Genomic DNA, 14,702 nt, shown 5'->3' with positions numbered 1-14,702 from the left:
CCTTGACAGCCAAATTTCTGTTCGAAATCCGATTAAAAAGATTTTCCCAAATCTCAATACCTCTTATGTAAAATCTCTATGTTTGGTCTGAAAATTGACAGAGTAGTTTGGTAGGGAAATATACACACAATGTCACTTTTATAGATATATAGATTATTAAAATGGCTGACTTGTTTTTAATAATCTGTTATTTAAATCCAAGATTGGGCATATATTTCTTAATCTTTAAGCAGATATTTTCCTGCAAATAGCACTTTACATAAAACATTTAATAAAAATTACTATAACTGTACAAATAATTTTTAAAAACTTTTAAATAGTAATAATAACGATAGAATTAATAATATTAACGATAATAATTTAAACAATAATGAGTTTAACTGGAGAGATAAAAATGAATGTCACCCACGAGAAAACACGTATAGTTTATTTAGTAACTGTTTTCTTATATAATGATCTTAACACCATTAAAAAAAATCTTACATAAGTGTAGAGAGCTTTATTTTAAGGCTTGATACAGAAATCATAAAATATCTTTTAATAATCCAGATACGATCAGTGACACCTCATTATCCAAGCATATATGGTGTCTAAAGTAAAATGATAAAGTACTTGTACGGAAATGTAGCGTTTTGAAGAAAGCTTCGGCTCCCTACGCTACAAAAACTCACCAGTTTTATTTGTCTTAATGAAAAACTGAATATTATTACGTTCTCTTATACAAATAACTACTGAATTAAAATGATGAAATATGTATTAAATGTAGACACTTCACTCTTGATGAATATAGTAATAACCTAATGACTCTATTATAAAATTCCATAAAGAAATTTTAATAAACTTTCTGGTATAACATAAAAATTAAAAGATTATCGGCTAAGTATACCAATATTGCTTTGAATTTAAATTTTTAAATAATTGTTATTAAATTAGGCATGAAACTTACAACTTAATTTATAAACCACGGCGAAGGGTTGTGTGTGATGTTAAAATTTACTAAGTCGATTGAACTAGATTATTAATTAAGCCAATAATTGAATTGCTATTAAAGAATGTATTTAATAATATCTATCTTATTTCCACTATTTTAAGATGAATTAATAATTTTTAAAATTTCAGTACCGCTTTATCACATTGTGTGTCTTGTTTGATTTTGATATAATTTGCATACTTGTGTAATTGTGATACGGTTCTGTGCGTAAACAAATGCATTAATGCGTGTAAGTGCATTGTTTCTCAATAATCTGTTTATGAAAATATTTAATCTATGATGAAATGTATGTAGAGCCGATGGGTTTTCTGTCAATGTCTAGCTGATGTGAGTGTATGTAATATGATATAGATTCGAGTATACGTAGTTTCTGGGCGTGCGAGAGTTGGGAGGAGGAATAAGAACTATTTGTGCGTAACGTGTAACGTGAGTATGTTTATGCATGTGAGTGATTGACACCTATGCACTTCAATGCGTAAGAGTATGTGGGAGAGGGGTTATTTCTGCTGGTTGTTGGAACCGAAAATAAATAACACGTTTAAAAGATTTTTCTCCCGCCATCCGATAACTACGGCATTGAAAATAAGTTAATTTTACTCGTCGGTTTTCTGTTTTATTCTATTTTGCTTCTTTGAGAGAATTTAATTTGTTTTGAGAACTTTTGAAAAAAAAAGTGTTTTAATTTAATTTGTGATATTATTGATGGATCTCTCAAAAGTGTTTGGAATTTAAGAAAAAAGTAAACAAAAAAAAAAAGAGAGCAAAAAGTTCAGGGAATAAGTTTATCATCAGAACAAGGGTATAGGAAGTTTTCCACCAACGCACACAAAGGTAAATAAAATAGGATTGTTAATCAAGGTGTGGCAGTGAACGAGAACAAAGGACCGAACAATGGAGGCCAGTATGTTTTAGGAGTGGAAATGAGTTTTGCGACAGTTTACAGACATGGTTGAAGAGAGTTGCGAGTTGGACATGGTAGAACGCAGGTCGTGGCTCAGAACACATCGAGCTGAGATGGCATTAACTGACGAACACGACTTCGACAGACGGTGTAACTGTGGATTGTAGCATATAAAGAGTCGATGGTGTCACGCACACATATAGTGCAACTAATATTTGCAGAATGTATTGGATTTTGTGCTTTTTGCGTTTTGTTTTATTTTATGTATGTTTATACATTAGAACCTGTGCCCGCCTCGCTCAGCAGCCACTAATGTGAGAGACAACAACACGGGCAGCAGAAAATATGAAGGAGAAGCAGACCATGGAAACAACGTCGCGATCGGTGTCCGTGTTGTCGAGTGAACAGGGCAACACGTTGTCATTCTATCACACATTTTATCAATATATTTGAATTTTTTTTTCGTTCAACATATTTTTAAAATTTAATTCTATTTAGAAGATTCGCTTGAATTTTAAAAAATTTTGGATATATGTTGGAATTAGAACTCTTGGGTTCTGCCTTCTCGCATCGTCGTCTTTATTTCCCCTTACATCGAAAATAAAGATGAAGGGGACACTCGAATCTATTTGTAACGTTTGTTTATTTACTCGTCACCAGGAGAGATAAATGAATGAATAAGTCTGATTATTTGCCAATAAAATGTATATAAGTTGTACCTATTTACTATGCCTCCCCACAGGACAGAGTTAGACACCAGGGTCGTTTTTGAACGTGGAGAAAAGGTACAAAAAATAAAAAATTGTCTCAGTCGTGAAGGACTGATCCTCCACCGAAAGAGAACAAGAAATGGAAGTGCAGCAGCTGAAGAACAGATACTACACTTTGATCTTGACCAAAAGGCCAAAATGTATATAAGTTGTAATTGGTTGCAGAAAATCACTAGTAGTAGCAGGAGCACCTTATTATTATTATTATTATTATTATTATTATTATTATTATTATTAGTAGTAGTAGTAGTAGTAGTAGTAGTAGTAGTTTAAAAAAAAAAAAAAAGAAACGTTTTGATTTAATTCCACTCGTAGCACTTGTGCCCTCTCAAGGTAAATGACCCCGACTTATCCGACAAGCTGCATAATTCCACCCTTCACTGTAAAGCTTCGTGGATACTGGAAAGCTTTCTACTCTAATACTTTCACATCTCGAACTGTTAAACTTAGGAATTACCTCCCTGTTTCCTGCTTCCCTGATTGTTTTAGCATGCAGAAATTTAAATGCAATGTAGGTATCACCAAAATAAAGGCAGAAATTTCGAACCCCATAACAAATAATAACAGTAAAAAAAGCTTGTAAAATCGAATTGATTCATTATAAATTTTGCAATATTTTCAAACAGAAAGATTCTAAAAAAAAAAAAAATCTCATTTTTTTTACTCTCCGTAAAACCGGTGAATTAAAAAAAAAAAATTCCCTAAAAAAGCTAAAAACGAATGCTATTTTTATATATTTTGATATGAAAATGAAAACAGCGCGATTTTTTAAATTTTCTCAAAAATCAAATTTTGTATTTTTTAAAGACTTATTTTAAAAAGGCTGAACTGCATATAAAGTGAAATAAAATAACATACAAAAAAAAAAAAACACCTCATATTTACCCCCCCCTTCTCCCCCTTAACGCGATCTTATCAGAATTGTTTTTTTTTTTTTGGAGGGGAAAATTCACATCTTAGTTGTTTTACATATTGAAATATATTGTAATGATGAAATTAAATATATCTAATTTTGGTTTACAAACGTTGCCGATTTATACGATTTTTATCAATTTTTCGGAAAAAAAAAGAAGTTGAAAATAGATTAAAATTATTTAAGTTTTACGAAATATTTTTTAATTATTTATTTACATTGGACAGTTTTTAATAATGTAATTTCAAAAGATTTCCGAAATTATTTCTTATTTTTTTAATGATTGAATTTTTCAAGATTCGTGAAAAAAATGTAGAAGATTCGGTCTTAAAACTTATTAATAAACAAACAATCTTACTGTTAATAATTATTTTAAAAAGTTTAATCGATGCCGTTTTTTACTAGTGAATAATTAAAAAATATAGTTAGAAATCGAACGTGAATAATATTTTCTACGGAAGGCCAATGACACAGTCATCTGTTCGCACGTCGCTGATAAAAATCCTAGCGTTACTCGTTTCTTTTGTCAGAACAAAAATATAATTTCTCAATCAAGTAACTGAAACAATTATGAATTGAAAATAAGTTTCCGAGAGTTTATTTAAGGATTTAGTTAAGATTAAAAAAAAAAAAAAAAAAAAGCTAAAATAAAAAGCTCACTTTTAGGAATTAAAAATTGATATTTCCTAGAATAAAAAGGAATTTAATAAAAAAAAAATAATTTAAAGATTACTTTTTTCGGGTTACAAGTTACGATATTGAAAATTAATAATAAAGGAAATTCTGTTAGTTAATGGGTTCCATATCAAACCGGAAGTTAATTGTTTTAGGTGTTGTCAGCTAAAATATGAAAATTTTCTTACATATCTATATATGTCTTTTTCATAATATTTCAAGCCAAAGGTAAAACTTTTATATTTCACTTGAATAATGATTGAACATAATGTATATTTGTATTAAGTTTTTTTCCCCTATATTTTTAATGCTTTATAAGATCTGTTTTTCGAATATCTGCGACGCCATGTTAACTTCTCATTTTTTAATGTTTTGGTTATTTTGTGGCGTTCAAACCTAATTTCGTCTGTTTTATTCAGTGTAAAGTAAAGTATGTTTATATGCGGTTTAAACCCTGATCCCCCCCCTCTTACATATAGGATAAAAATCACGATGAATTAATTTCATTGTACTAGTTTTTACTTGTATTTTTTGTTATGGGTGTCGACAATTAGTGGCATACTAAAATGTAATGCGAACAGACATCTTGCTGCATAGTGTCTCAACTAGTAACCTCTTGTGTTCAAGTGACAATATGACTTATTTAGGATGAATAAGGATAAAACAAACAAACAAAAAAGACAAAACAAAAGCAGGTACTTGTACAGTTTAATCAAGACAGTAAAAAATAAAAATATCGAAAAAAAAAAAAAGTTATATTGTACGTATCCGTTTTGACATGAAGATCCCCGAAAAAAAAATTTCACTTAATTTGATCAAGTAGTTTTTTTTTTTTTTTATAGCGGAGAAACACATTTTTATGAGAGCGCGTCGAAGGCAGTCATCTTGGATTTGTTTTAAATTTTTGTTTGGATTTTAGAAACGACACGGGAGATAACTTCATGTAAAACGCCGACACTCCCTCCCCATCTTTAATAACTAGCTTTTCTTCATAAAAATCGAACCTTTGGCTCGGTATCATAAGAAATTGTTTTTTCGCTGTAAGATAAAAACTACTTGATGAAATTAAGTGATTTTTTTTTTTCGGAGAATTTCATTCCATAACAGATACGTACAATTTAAACTTTTTTTGATATTTTTATTTTTTAATGTCTTGACTAAACTGTGCAAGTACCCAAAAGCAAAAAAAAAAAAAAAAAAAAAAATTAAAAAAAAAAAGATGTATTATTAAAAAAAATCTCATCCATTTCGTTGGGATTTCGGCCGCATTTTTGATAAAATCGATTGTTGAAACTTTATAAGTTTGAACTTTATTTAAAGTTTTGTAATTTTATCCTCGAGTTCGGCATAAAGATCCCGAGCTTTGACTAGAAAGTATCCAATAAATAAATAAATAAATAAATAAAATATGCACCGCACAAAGAATGTCGGATGTTACATCGGCTGAAACGTTGTGAATACCACAAGATGAGAATATAAGTCCGAATAATGCAAATAATTCAGTTTTTTTCATTGACGATAATTTCAAATGCTTTCATTTAGTTAATTATTACATAAAATTTATGTTATACTTGTATTTTGTTTTTCAAGTTTGACTTTTAACGTTAATTTCCATAAAAAATTATTTCAAAAAATTGAAAAAGAATATTAAAAAATTATATTTTGAGCAAAAAAAAAAAAAAAAAAATGGTGAATGTTACATAAAAAATAAAATTGAAAAAAAAGTAGATTCAATTTTTATTTTCTTTTCAACTCAACACTCACCTTCAAAATGACAACTTTTAAAGGTTTTCGGGTCTACTTAACTTAATATCGCATTTAAAACTGGGACAGACAAGTATCTTTCCTGATATTAAGACCAGTATTATCCAATGTAATCCGTACTGCTTTCACTGATGGCCATGTTTGTTCGGGCAAGCGCGCGTTCAATTTCTACGCGCTTACGCGAACAAATATGGCCACCAGTGAAAACAGTACGAATTAAATTGGATAAAAAAGGTCTTAATATCAGGAAAACTACTTGTCTGCCCCAGTTTTAAATGTGATATTCGTTTTCAGCAGACCCGACAACCTGTTCAAGTCGTCATTTTAAAGGTGAGTGTTGAATTGGAAAGAAAGTAAAAATTGACCAAAAGTACACATATTTGGCACTATTGCAGTTTAACACACACAAACAAATTGCTTTCGTTTTCAGAAGGTTCCGTTCGTGTAACGTAAGAGCTGACAAAGTCCCTCCTCCCATGGTAAACATGGCTTTCTAAATCTGCTTGCAATGTTTAACTGCAGAAGTGACAAACATTTTTTGGTGTAAAAAAAAAACAAAAAACAAACTAGCAAAATACATGATCGTACGGAGATTAAAACGTTGCATTAAATTTCGATTTGCAAGAAAGTAAATTCCAATTTCATTCCGAGCTAAAAGTATAATTCAAAACGAAAAGTATAATTCAAAACTATTCCAAATCTAATCGAAATGTTTCAAGAATTAAGCCAACCAATATCTTTCAAAGAATCATTATATTATTGATAAAATTAAAAAAAAAATTTTTTTTTAGCACCACCAAGCAAATTAAGATGGATAAGTCCAAAAATTCAGTACACATAGTTCAGACGCCGGAAGTGGATTTGAAATATGGAACGGAAATCACTAAACATGAAACGAAATACGAAACCATATGGAAATAATTTATTTCAAAAGGTTATTTTAGTTTTAACACTTATTGTGGTATCGTAAACCAAAAAAAAAAAAAAAAAGAAAAGAAAAAAAAAAGAAAACGAAAATAAATAATAAACTTCGATTTCGGTTTCATAATTCAATCAAAACTATTTTGTTTTATGATACATCATTTATATCAAAATTATGTGATAAAATTTGGAAGTTTTAAATTATTTCCATATGAATATAGGTACTTGTACAGTTTAAGGCATTAAAAATGGAAATATCGAAAAAGGTTATATTGTACGTATCCGTTTTGGACTGAAGATCTCCGAAAAAATCACTTAATTTGGTAGAGTAATTCTTTTTTTTATAGCGAAAAACACGTTTTTATGACAGCGCGTTGAAGGTATCCATCTTTGAATTTTTCGAACACGCCACGGGGAGATAACTCAGTTTAAAGCGCCGACATTCCCTCCCCATCTTTAATAACTAGCTTTTCTTCCTAAAAATCGAACCTTTTGCTCGGTGTCATAACAAGTTGTTTTTTCGTTGTAAAAAAACAACAAAAACAAACAAAACAAAAAAACTACTTGACGAAATTAAGTGAAATTTTTTTCGGAGAACTTCATTCTATAACGGATACGTACAATATGACCTTTTTCCTCGATGTTTTCATTTTTTAATGTTTTGATTAAACTGTACAAGTACTTGATTATATATTAAAAAAATTATTTATTGAAATGTAAATAATGAAAGTTTAAATTACTTTTTCGAAATAAAATATTTCTATGAATACATTTTAAATATTAAAAATATTTATAGAAATGTAAAAAATAAATAGTTTATTATTATTATTATTATTATTATTATTATTATTATTATTATTATTATTATTATTATTATTTCACCATAAAACAAGAAGTGTTTCCATATGGTTTCGTATTTCGTTTCATGCTCAGTAACTTCCGTTCCATATTTAGGTAAACCAAGTCCACTTTCGGCGTCTTAACTGTGTACTGAATTTTTGGATTTATTCATGAATTGTTTTCATTTTAGGAGAGTTTCGTAGAGTTAAGCTTCTCCTTGTCTTAAAAATGACTGCCTAAATTTACTTAATGGGTGTTAAACTACACAAGTGCCCCCCTTTTTTTTTCTAAGTCAGATATTGTTTACTTGTCTTACCACGTGTAAAGTTTGGCACAAGGACAATAAAGATAACATTGAGAACAGCGTGTCTTAATATTCTGAGGGCGAGTACAATAAGATAAATACGCGATCATAGGTTAATTATCGCTGGCTAGTTCTATCCTATTTATGGGCAGAGCAAGCACAGACATCGGGTATTGATCCTGACCCTCTTACCTTTGATTCAATGAGGCGAGAGATGAGTGAAATCGCGTCGTTTCCTTAAACCTTGGTCTCGGGAGCAGTTGACGTATATCAAACAATCAATGTTATGTCATATAAAATAATCAATGTTAAGTTGTTTTCTTGTCACCAAGCATTTTCGCCTGAACATGAATAAGGAGTATGAATGAAGTAAATAAATGGTGAGAGGGAGAAGGGGAGAGGAGGAGATTCTATTATTACAGCACAGTTTATTATATATATATATATATATATATATATATATATATATATATATATATATATATATATATATATATATATATATATATATATATATATATATATATATATATATATTTTAATTATTATAGTAAAAAAATAATTATATATATATATATATATATATATATATATATATATATATATATATATATATTCTAAAGAAGCTTTGAATTATATATGTATATATATATATATATATATGGGGGGGGGCAATTTAAAGCAGAATAAAAAAAAAATATTTCAGCGCGTTTGGTCCACCGTAGTCGAAAGGCGGCAAACGTTTTCAAACGGGATCGAAAAAAATGATGCTATTTTTAACACAAAGGGCACAATATTTATCGAATTTTTTTTTGTATCGATTATTCAAAGCATGCCCTGTTTAATAATGGTCATGCATTATTCGGCTCGCTAAAAAAAATTGTTAATTTATTTATCAAAAATTTTAAAATGGCTTTTTTCGTATAAATATTAAAAAAATTTTTTTTTTTGTTTAAATTAATTATTTTACTTAACATATTCACCGAATTTCACACTTCAAAACTCAAAAGCGGGATAATTAAACACAATCAAAGTTCTGATATTCAGACGTCAAAATAAGGTATGCAAACAATTTTTTTTTTTAATCTATAATTCTGTCCCTTAAAACAACACAATATGTTTTGTTCAGTTTCAGATGATTATTTTAAGCATATTTGTTCCCACTTCAAAACAAGGGGGGTTTTGTAAGCAAATATATATATATATATATATATATATATATATATATATATATATATATATATATATATATATAAATATCGTTTATGAAAAATAAGTACACTGTTATAAAGTTCATTCTTCTCCTAATAATCGCTGAAAATTTCGTATTGATAATTATCTGATTTTTTGGTAGATTTTTAAAAAGACGGTCCGTTAAAAAGTACTGACCTGCCCCCCCCCCCTAGTTTTGGTGGTGCCTACTTTAATCACATAAATTAATATACGAAAGCATATATATATATATATATATATATATATATATATATATATATATATATATATATATATATATATATAAAGAGTTCATGAAATGGGGAAAAGAAATAGAAAATAAAATGGGAATTAAAAATTAAAAATCCAGATGAAAGGATATAGAGTGGTTATATATTTCGAAGATGTTTGATTGGGAGTAATATTCGCTTTAAGTTTACTGGAGCTTTTAGCTTGGTAACTTGGTTTTTACTTCTTGATTATATATATATATATATATATATATATATATATATATATATATATATATATATAAGATTGTCACGGTCTAAGTAGTTGAATATGCCAATTCGTGTGTGTGTGTGTGTGTGTGTGTGTGTGTGTGTGTGTGTGTGTAAAGTGATAACTTTATAAGATAATCATTTAGGAACGCTCCAAGAATTCAACATGAACAATTTTTTGTACGATCGTTTCTGAGACGGTATTGGTTTTGTTGATATTGAGTCTCAGGGAACTGAACGCTCGGTTCAAAGTTTAAACAGAACATCATCACGGCCAATGTGAGAGCATCAAATAGTTATGCATCAAGGCAAAGAGAAAGTGACAGAAATTTCTCTTCCTCCTCCCCTTCTCTCTCGCTCTCTCTGTACGCTGAACTTTAAAAAACAAACAAATAAACAAACAAAAACGAAGATAGATTGTTTTTTCTTTACAAAAAAAAAAATCATCTTCGTTTTGTTTTTTTTTTAATTTGACAATGATTAAAAACCACTTACTTTCTTGAATTAAATCGTGATAAAATTGTTATATTCCTTGGGAACAAATATGATGTCTTTTTCTTTGAAAACAACGACAACAAAAAAAAATTAGCCAAAATACGCACGTCCTGTGCGATCTGATGAAATCTTTGAAAAAAAGTGATGAGCCGCCGTAAGGGTAGTAGTAGCAGCGAGAATCTGAGAAGAAGACGAAGAAGAAGAAGAAAAAGAAGAAGAAGAAAAAGAAGAAGAAGAAAAAGAAGGAGGCCATAATTCGGCGCCTCTTCAATGTCTGTTATTATTTAATGCGTCTTGCTTATCAATTGATCTCCGTTCTTTCGGTACTCGTATATAAGTGGGGGAAGAGGAGGTGTAGACACTGGGGACCCCTCCTCCTCGATTAAAAACGAGGGAAAGCGTGCAGTGCGTGCACTTGTATTTTTTTTTTTTTTTTTAATATCGTTTAGTGGTTACTTCATTTCTTTCTTTCGATGCTTGTGTAGATTAGTGCGGTTTTTAAATCATCGCATATGCATCGCATTTCAGGTGAAAAGATTATTATGTACTTACGCGTCATGTCCAAATTGCTAAAAAAAAAAAAAAAAAAAAGCCAAAAAATTACGAAAAATGATCATAGATATAGATGTGCTAGATGAATTTTCAGCAAAAAAAGCAAAAAAAAAAAAAAAAAAAAGCATGCATAGTTATGTTCTGACATTTTGCACTTAAAAATGGCGGAGCCTTAATTTAAGTCGAGAGAGATAATTCAGTTTGTCATACTTAATTGGTCGCATAACTCTCCCACATTAAAACTTGGTAATTCGATAAATTCTATTTTTACTTCTGAATATTTTTCTACTTGATCTTTTTTGTTGTTGTTGTTGTTGTTGTTGTTGTTGTTGTAATCTTTGGAATTTTGACATGACACGTAAGTACGTAATAATGTTTTCACCCAAAATGCGTTGGTTTAAAACACCATTAATCTACACAAGCACATTTTTTTTCTTGAATGTCGGCGTACGGTTGCGCCCTACGCGATGAATTAAGACTTATTTGTAGGCCCTCGAGCAGTAATAGGTGGCTTGATATCTATTAGTTGAAATACTGTTCTGTACAGTTCTAGGAGGTCCACCCCCTCGGGCTTGGCTTTCTCACCCGTTGAGAAAGGATCTAGTTTATTGCTAATCGCCTGAGTGCAACATAGTCTTTACATGCCAACACTCGGGACCCACACGTTGTATGTACACAGTCACAAGGAAACAAAGATAATGGAAGAATTCGATTCACTTCTTTTCAATCGAAACAACTGACATTTATTTACAGGTACTTTCAGAAAAACGCGTTGTCTTTTGTTCAGCAATACTCTCGTACTCTGATGTACTTAACAAGACTCTGCCGTGTCGAACACGTGATACTCTATTTTTGTCTGGCCATGTTTAGGACACGTCTTTCTTTGTCGCTCGCAAACCACGTGTGTAACACGTTCATTTCCACTCTTGTGTTGTGAACAGGTCTCGAACACCTCGTTTTTCTGAACACGTGTGTCCTTTTTATCTCTGCTGTCACATAACGCAGCCTGCTTAGTCATTTGCATATGGCTGCTACTGCTAACCCAGCATAAGCTGCTCTGTTACATGCGGTGCGGTGCCCCTGTAAGAAGTTACTCTAGGACGACCAGATTTAGGAGCATCAAGAACACTGCCGGTGTTTTGGTGCCTTTGCACAGCCATTCGTACCGCTTTCTCATCACATTTCAATCTGCGGCCGATTTCTCAATTGGATAAACCAGAAAGGTGAAGATTAACGAGCTCCTGACGATCACTAAGAGAAAGTCGAGGCATATGGACTAAATGTTACGTTGTATAATCTACAACAACAGTTACGATTAAAGATGCTTTGTTGCCTAAAAGGTGGATATTTTAAGCTGGTTTTAAGCTCATTTGTTGCTGCGGAGTTTTTTTGTTTTTTTTTTCGCTTTCTCGATTTGAAGTTATATTTTTTTTTATTGACGTGAACACTAGAATATTTCAATCGAAAATCAAATACGAACAGGTAAAATTATAGAGAAATAAAAGGCGAATCAAATGAGGTACAGGTTATTGAAATAGTTATATTCAATTCAGCTTAAATTTGCGGTTTTTGAAAAAATAACAAGTGCGGACTTTCTTTTTGGCGCCACACATACACACCCACCCACACAAATATATATATATATATATATATATATATATATATATATATATATATATATATATATAACTACTTCATTTATTCACATAGATTTATTATACGAAAGTATAGATTTATGCGTAAACTTTAAGTATTTACTTCAAAAGTGCTCAATACGTAGGTAGAGCTAGTTAGTAATTTATAAAATATATATGGCGATTAAGCTACACTGAATATTCTGCGTTTCATCCAACTATAGGATTCGTCAGGCTTATGCGCATAAGCCTGACGAATCCTATAGTTGGATGAAACGCAGAATATTCAGTGTAGCTTAATCGCCATATATATTTTATAAATTACTATATATATATATATATATATATATATATATATATATATATATATATATATATATATATATATATATACAGGGTGACCCCCAAAAAACAGAAGACATGCAATTGTTTTTCTGAGCCTTTTACAGTCAACGGAGAAAAAAGGGCCAAAGACCCTAATGTTTTGATGTAATGTTTTGAATATAATAAACTAGTTATGACCAAAGTTTCATTTCATTTGGACAAAACACTAGGAAACGTTTTTTTTTTTTTGGGGGGGGGGGTCATCCTATATATATATATATATATATATATATGTATAACCGAGATAACTTCAACCTTATTCAGGTGCATGTTGTTTTCTTGTGTTTTTTTTTTTTTTTTTTGTTTTTTTACTAGGAAGTCACTACTTATCAAGTCCAAAAGGCCACTAGGGGGGGGGGGGAGAGTAAAATGAATGTCAGGTTATCGGTGAGACAACAGAGTGAGGATTGGCAATGATGGTGGTGAGTGGTCAGAATTCGATTAGTTAAAATGATCACTTAACAAAAGCTTGTTCGAAAAATCAAGCTGTTCCTTCTTTAATGGGTTTCCTTACCAACTTCGATTATCAATTTTCGATATTTATCGGAAATATTTCGATACAAAACCTATCTAAGAACATTCCCAGATCCATAAAGTACGTTTGTATATAAAAAAAAGTACATTTGCATGATATTAAAAAAAAAAAATCAACTCAGAGTCCAGGGAGTGAACTCTCTCTCTCTCTCACACACACACACACACACACACTATATATATATATATATATATATATATATATATATATATATATATATATATATATATATATATATATATATATATATATATATAATAGTGATGAGGCGATTCCAATATTTTTCCCAATTCCGCCGATTCCGATACAATTACCGATTCCGATTCCTTATAAATCTCTAAATATTGAACTATACAACTGTATTTTTCTCCGATTACCGTAGAAACACACATGTTAAATGTGCAGATATATTCCTAAACGTAAAAATATACTTGTGGGGAAAGATCTATTGATCTTAGCTTCAATGGTTGTTTAAAATCAATAAATATTTATTATTTTATCATTATTACCAACAGTGGAAGATTTTGCTTTAAACAAAATCAAATAAAAAAGACAAAAGAATCGTTTTGGCATCGGAAAATCGGTACTGATTTTTCCGATTCCGATACCGTAAAATATTCCGATTTTTCCGATTCCCGAATCTGATTACTCCTCCCAACACTAATATATATATATATATATATATATATATATATACTAAGACGTCACTGCTTATCAAGTCCAAAAGGCCACTCGAGGTTGAGAGTTAAATGAATGTCGAGTGATCGGTGAGACAACACCGTGATGATTGGTAATGATGGTGGTGATTAGACAGAATTTGATTAAGAGGGTTAGGGTTAACAAGAATTTATTTACAGCCTCACGGTATTGTGTTCCATGGACGAGCATTTCTAGAAAAGATACTTTGCTCATAGAAGTTTCATTTAACTTTAGGTAGAGAGAGACAGGCGACTTTTTGTTGTGGATATTTTACAGGAGGGGGATCATAGATTTGGAGCTCAGCCGAGCATCTTCCATGAAAATAACAATAGCGAAAGACTGGGCAGCACCTCTAAGAGATGTGGCCACAGTACTCCAGCTAAGGATATATATATATATATATATATATATATATGTATATATATATATATATATATATATATATATATATATATATATATATGATTACTTCATTTAATCACATAAATTAATATATGAGAATATAATTGTATGCGTAAATTTTTTCAGTATATATATATATATATATATATATATATATATATATATATATATATATATATATATGCATATATGTATGTATGTATATATGTA

The 14,702-nt window shown here is 30.2% G+C and overlaps 1 protein-coding gene across 4 annotated transcripts in view; it reads right to left on the bottom strand.

Annotated features, from left to right (window-relative positions):
- Positions 1-14,702, bottom strand: part of LOC145293937 (uncharacterized) — a 182,177-nt gene that overhangs the window by 102,263 nt on the left and 65,212 nt on the right. For 3 of the 4 annotated variants that reach the window (XR_013869796.1, XM_080140787.1, XM_080140791.1), the window contains exon 1: positions 10,287-11,065. The exons of the other annotated variant lie outside the window; for it this stretch is intronic. The gene's annotated coding sequence lies outside the window, so the exon portion shown is untranslated. Of the gene's footprint in view, positions 1-10,286; positions 11,066-14,702 lie in introns of those variants that run through there. 4 annotated transcript variants of the gene reach the window in all.

Source organism: Euprymna scolopes, chromosome 15 (genome assembly GCF_053919585.1).
Source record: "Euprymna scolopes isolate OS-2025 chromosome 15, ASM5391958v1, whole genome shotgun sequence".
Taxonomy (NCBI): domain Eukaryota; kingdom Metazoa; phylum Mollusca; class Cephalopoda; order Sepiida; family Sepiolidae; genus Euprymna; species Euprymna scolopes.
This window is presented reverse-complemented; position numbering and strand designations above follow the sequence as displayed.